Source organism: Scophthalmus maximus, chromosome 10, assembly GCF_022379125.1.
Source record: "Scophthalmus maximus strain ysfricsl-2021 chromosome 10, ASM2237912v1, whole genome shotgun sequence".
NCBI lineage: Eukaryota > Metazoa > Chordata > Actinopteri > Pleuronectiformes > Scophthalmidae > Scophthalmus > Scophthalmus maximus.
Genome location: NC_061524.1, coordinates 19,297,501 through 19,304,189, shown reverse-complemented (window position 1 = coordinate 19,304,189; position 6,689 = coordinate 19,297,501).

The following is a 6,689-nucleotide window of genomic DNA, read 5'->3' as shown; positions in this document are numbered from 1 at the left end:
GCTGAAATGCAGTCACACTGGTGCTTGTAAGGTGCTGAAATGCAGTCACACTGCTGTTTGCAGTATTCGGCCCTATTTTGGGTCCGGCAATCAAGGCTCTGTAGCCACGTATACATGCACGTCTGGTGCTGGAGTGGAGTCACACTGCTGTTTGCAGTATTCGGCCCTATTTTGGGTCCGACAATAAGGGCTCTGTGGCCATATATACACACGTCTGGTGCTGAAATGCAGTCACACTGGTGTTTGTAATAGTAGGTGATCTGGTAATGTATTTATCCCCGTCTGGTGCTGAAATGCAGTCACTGGTGTTTATAGCAAAAATGGCCCCTGGCTCTATACCTACCAAATAAATCCTCATCTGGTGCTGAAGTGTAGTCACCCTGTTTTTAGTGGCGATAAAGGCGTCCTGGCCATATATCCTTAGAAAAATAAAAAATAATAAATAATAATAAGTCCACGTCTGGTGCTGGAATGCAGTCACACTGGTGTTTATGAGGTGCTGAAATGCAGTCACAGTAATTAAATATATCTACAACTGGTGCTGAATTGCAGTCACACTGGTGTTTGTAGTAATAATGGCGCCTTGGTTATATAATAATAATAATAATAATGACACGTCTGGTGCTGAAATGCAGTCACTCTGGTGTTTATGGTCGTTGGCCCGTTGTTGGGTTCGACAGTCAAAAAATTGCGGTTTATTACCGTTATAAAATGGCCGGTGGCGGCAGGGAAAAGTTCGGTCCTCGTGTCGTTGCGCTGATCTGACTTGGGTACTCACACGTACTGTCAAAGTCGATCGGGCGTGCGTCAGGCCAATTAGCTGTTGCTGCAGCTAAGCTAACTAGCCGTCCGCGTGTCATGGTTCTGTCGGACAACTAGGCACCGTGGGCCTTTAAAGATGTCCGCCAACTTCTCTGTAGAATGTGGAACAAAGTCAATATTCGCGACGTTTCGGTTTTTAGAAAAACCTTCTTCAGGCGTTGACTTGTTCCGTGAATTGTCTCTTTGTTTTGTGTCGACGAACCTGCGCCGAGGGAGAAGCATGGCTTTTGATGTCTTCTTCGTTGTATTGTGCAGGAAGGGGGCCCGGTGAGTTGGCGTGAGCTCCCCCTCCTGGTGGCCGGTGGTAGGGTTGTAATTAACCTTGTCAGAGAGGACGGGAGAGGGAGGGAGAATGTCTGCACCTCCCGCTGAGTGTCCGTCAATCATATGGGGGTCTGAGTCACAATTTGTCTTCAGTCCCAATCAGTGTGTCCGGTTTGACATGTCAAATAAAAAAGAATTGTCGATAATAATGAAAAAGAAATAAACAAAAGAAATAAATAAAAGAAAAATGGTCCTATGTCCCAGTTCACCCAATCATTTCCCTTGCATGGGGATAATGTTTTGTAAAAAAAGAAATAATAAATAAATGAGTAAAATAGAAAAATAAAGATAAAAAATAAAAAATAAAAAATGAAAAAATAATAATAAACAATTTCCCGGGACAGGAGAATTGTACCGTCTCCCTGCTTAGGGTTAGGGTTAGGGACAGGAGAATTGTCTCGTCTCCCTGGTTAGGGTTAGGCGAAAAGTTGAAGTCAGGCGAATGACTTGGCATGCCCCCGTGATCTTAGGGTTAGGCAAGATGAGTGGAGTGGTTAGGGTTAGAGCCAATAGACAGGGTTAGTTACTCTCAATCGTGAGATTGAATCAGTGGGTCTTTGGGTTAGGTTTAGGTCAGAAAATTGACTTAGTATGTCCCAGTAATTTAGAGAGGCTGAGTGCCTAATGTTAGGATTAATTCCGAAGGTCCGTTTGAGGGAGGGAGCGCCAGATGGAGAAAGTCCGAGGCAACGGGCTGGTTAGGGGTTATGAAGATTTAAACAGCATGGCTGTTAGATGCACTGTCCATCAAAAACGATCTCCAAATGGCGTCTACACCTCATTGAGGCCTTTCGGATGTCTGGTGTCTGATTTGGAAGTCCAGATCCTTTCAGCCCTGAGCCTCTAGGCCCTATTAAAAAGTCCACGTCTGGTGCTGAAATGCAGTCACACTGGTGTTTTTAAGGTGCTGAAATGCAGTCACACTGCTGTTTGCAGTAATCGGCCCGATATTGGGTCCGACAGTAAGGTCCTGTAATGATAAATGCACGTCTGGTGCTGAAATGCAGTCACACTGGTGTTTGTAAAGTGCTGAAATGCAGTCACACTGCTGTTTGCAGTATTCGGCCCTATTTTGGGTCCGACAATAAAGGCCCTGTGGCCAAAAAATACACGTCTGGTGCTGAAATGCAGTCACACTGGTGCTTGTAAGGTGCTGAAATGCAGTCACACTGCTGTTTGCAGTATTCGGCCCTATTTTGGGTCCGACAATCAAGGCTCTGTGGCCACATATACACGTCTGGTGCTGAAATGCAGTCACACTGGTGCTTGTAAGGTGCTGAAATGCAGTCACACTGCTGTTTGCAGTATTCGGCCCTGTTTTGGGTCCGACAATCAAGGCTCTGTGGCCACATATACACGTCTGGTGCTGAAATGCAGTCACACTGGTGCTTGTAAGGTGCTGAAATGCAGTCACACTGCTGTTTGCAGTATTCGGCCCTATTTTGGGTCCGGCAATCAAGGCTCTGTAGCCACGTATACATGCACGTCTGGTGCTGGAGTGGAGTCACACTGCTGTTTGCAGTATTCGGCCCTATTTTGGGTCCGACAATAAGGGCTCTGTGGCCATATATACACACGTCTGGTGCTGAAATGCAGTCACACTGGTGTTTGTAATAGTAGGTGATCTGGTAATGTATTTATCCCCGTCTGGTGCTGAAATGCAGTCACTGGTGTTTATAGCAAAAATGGCCCCTGGCTCTATACCTACCAAATAAATCCTCATCTGGTGCTGAAGTGTAGTCACCCTGTTTTTAGTGGCGATAAAGGCGTCCTGGCCATATATCCTTAGAAAAATAAAAAATAATAAATAATAATAAGTCCACGTCTGGTGCTGGAATGCAGTCACACTGGTGTTTATGAGGTGCTGAAATGCAGTCACAGTAATTAAATATATCTACAACTGGTGCTGAATTGCAGTCACACTGGTGTTTGTAGTAATAATGGCGCCTTGGTTATATAATAATAATAATAATAATGACACGTCTGGTGCTGAAATGCAGTCACTCTGGTGTTTATGGTCGTTGGCCCGTTGTTGGGTTCGACAGTCAAAAAATTGCGGTTTATTACCGTTATAAAATGGCCGGTGGCGGCAGGGAAAAGTTCGGTCCTCGTGTCGTTGCGCTGATCTGACTTGGGTACTCACACGTACTGTCAAAGTCGATCGGGCGTGCGTCAGGCCAATTAGCTGTTGCTGCAGCTAAGCTAACTAGCCGTCCGCGTGTCATGGTTCTGTCGGACAACTAGGCACCGTGGGCCTTTAAAGATGTCCGCCAACTTCTCTGTAGAATGTGGAACAAAGTCAATATTCGCGACGTTTCGGTTTTTAGAAAAACCTTCTTCAGGCGTTGACTTGTTCCGTGAATTGTCTCTTTGTTTTGTGTCGACGAACCTGCGCCGAGGGAGAAGCATGGCTTTTGATGTCTTCTTCGTTGTATTGTGCAGGAAGGGGGCCCGGTGAGTTGGCGTGAGCTCCCCCTCCTGGTGGCCGGTGGTAGGGTTGTAATTAACCTTGTCAGAGAGGACGGGAGAGGGAGGGAGAATGTCTGCACCTCCCGCTGAGTGTCCGTCAATCATATGGGGGTCTGAGTCACAATTTGTCTTCAGTCCCAATCAGTGTGTCCGGTTTGACATGTCAAATAAAAAAGAATTGTCGATAATAATGAAAAAGAAATAAACAAAAGAAATAAATAAAAGAAAAATGGTCCTATGTCCCAGTTCACCCAATCATTTCCCTTGCATGGGGATAATGTTTTGTAAAAAAAGAAATAATAAATAAATGAGTAAAATAGAAAAATAAAGATAAAAAATAAAAAATAAAAAATGAAAAAATAATAATAAACAATTTCCCGGGACAGGAGAATTGTACCGTCTCCCTGCTTAGGGTTAGGGTTAGGGACAGGAGAATTGTCTCGTCTCCCTGGTTAGGGTTAGGCGAAAAGTTGAAGTCAGGCGAATGACTTGGCATGCCCCCGTGATCTTAGGGTTAGGCAAGATGAGTGGAGTGGTTAGGGTTAGAGCCAATAGACAGGGTTAGTTACTCTCAATCGTGAGATTGAATCAGTGGGTCTTTGGGTTAGGTTTAGGTCAGAAAATTGACTTAGTATGTCCCAGTAATTTAGGGTTAGGGTTAGGGTTAGGGTTAGGGTTAGGGTTAGGGTTAGGGGTTAGGGTTAGGGTTAGGTAAACGATACTGAACCCGTCTCCCGAAGGAAACGGGGAATGCACTCTCCGCCCACCCATCCCCGTCATCCCGGTCCCGGAATGGCTGGCGGTCCCGACGGCGGCGTCCGCCACGTCGGACCAGAGTCCACCCGTCATCAAAATGACCCATGACAGTGGGTAAGGTAAGTATAATCACCGGGTAAGGTAAGTATACTAGAAATGAAACTAATTTGTTTTCAAACGAAAAGCAATTTTTCTTACGAAATTCCCCTGTCAGTGGGTAAGGTAAAATAGAAATCAAATTTGTTTTAAATTGAAAAATAATTTTCTTAGGACAAATAACCAAACTAAGGAAGGTATGTCCTGACAGGTAAGTATAATCCCTGGGTTGGGTAAGTAAAATAACTGAAATTGTTTTTAACAAAATTGTTTTTAAGGAAAAATCGTTTACTTACGAAATATAACCAATATGATATATAAAGAAATCAAAAAACCATTCAAATCACCAGGAAAGGTGTGTCAGGTTCTCCCAAGTCAGTGGGTTTTAGATGAAATAAATGAAATTGTTTTTAACGAGAATTCGTTTTTTTACGAAATAAAACAAATATAAAATAAAAAGTTTTTAGATCAAAAAAAACTCAAACAACTAAGGAAGGTGTGTCCTGGCAACGTTTCGACCCTCTCTGGGTCTTCTTCAGGCCTATGACACACGATAAAACTCTTTGTTCAATGTGGCTGGAGAGATGTTGTCTGCTCAATGTGCATGTGAGAAGTGAGCTCCCACTGAGGCTCCTCCTTTTATATCCTCAGTTGAGCTCCTCCTCTTTTGTTCTCTGTGTGGTTTGACTATTTGGTTTTTTGTAAGTTTGTATGTGATCTTGTTTGTCACTATTTAACACCACAGTCCCCAAACCAAATGAAATGGAATAAACTAAATGAAATGTTTTACTTTGCAATGCCCAAATGAATAAATTAAAATGAATGTTTCTTATTAATATATTTATTGTTCTAAGTCTTTTAAAATAAATAATAATAAAGCCCAATGAACTTATTTTTAATAGATTCCTTAATTATGATTTTTAAATTAGTTATAAATCTCAATGAACCTGTTTGGATTAATTAATTATTAAAATGTGATAAAGTGTTTAAGGGCTTGGGATAGGATTAAATTAAGGGCATAGGATGAGGGTAAAGATTAGGGTTAGGGTTAGGGCCTGAGATCAGGGTAAGGGTTAGGTTTAGGGTATTAAACCAAGGTTAGGGTTAGGGTTGGGATTATGGCTAGGATGAGGGTAAAGATTATGGTTAGGGTTAGGGCCTGAGATCAGGGTAAGGGTTAGGTTGAGGTTAGGAAGGGGTTTGGGATTCTGGATTGGTATTTACAAAGGCGGTGACGTGTCGGTTTGACTTCATGTCCTATACTTGTCTGGAGGTGAGGATCGGCTTTGTCCCTCTGCTGTCTCAGGCTAGGTCTTTTCTCCTCAGGAGACATCTGGTCTCTCTGAGGTGCTACAGTTGGGAAGCCAAGGAAATCCTCAAAGTCCTGCAGTGCGGACCTTTCAGCCGGAGGTTCAAAAGTATTTGCACTCAAAGGGCTTTCCTCCTCCTCCTCCTCACTCGATTCCAAAGAAAAGTTCCCTGGAAGAGCTGGATGTAATGTTACTGTTCCCCTAGGGCTGTTACCCCTGACCTGTCTCTGCTCTAGGGGCTCCAACTGTACGGGTTGCCAGTCATGGTCTTGTGAGGGTTGTGAGGACTGTGAGACCTGATTCGCCCTCTGGCTGGTCTCCTCAGTCACTGTGGTCACCGTCTCTATGGTCTCACCCAGTCCCCGAATGTGCTCTGTGGTGTCTGCCATGGGCGGATTTTCACCGTCGCTCCTGGCTGCAATGAGCGCCTCCGCATGCTCAATTACCTCCTGAGTCACGTGAGGTACATTTCGCCTGGCCCACCTAACAGCCACCTGAAAGGGTTCCCTCCAATCTCCAGTAAGGAGTCCGGAGAGTTCCCCCAACGTCGTCTCTAAACCTGCTTCATAATGCTCCTGCAGGATCAGTTGGGTATTGTAGCCCCAATTCTCTGCATTTCCTATCACCATATCCCATGTTTTTTGGGATGGAAATGCAGGCCTAATCATGGTGGCCAAGATGTCCGTCATTTTTGCGATCATCCTGGGTGGCTGTCTCCCTGCTTTTGGGGCCACATTCTGCAGGTGATGCACCATTTTGATCACTGCGTGTATTTTCCGGGTCAGGTGCCTGAACTGTGGATCTGCCGACTGTCGTATGATCTGATGAGACTCTCCAACCCGCGGGGAAACAACCGTACGGGTGGGTCTCCGGAAGTTCTGGCGGACCACTTCCGCATAGGATCTGGATTGG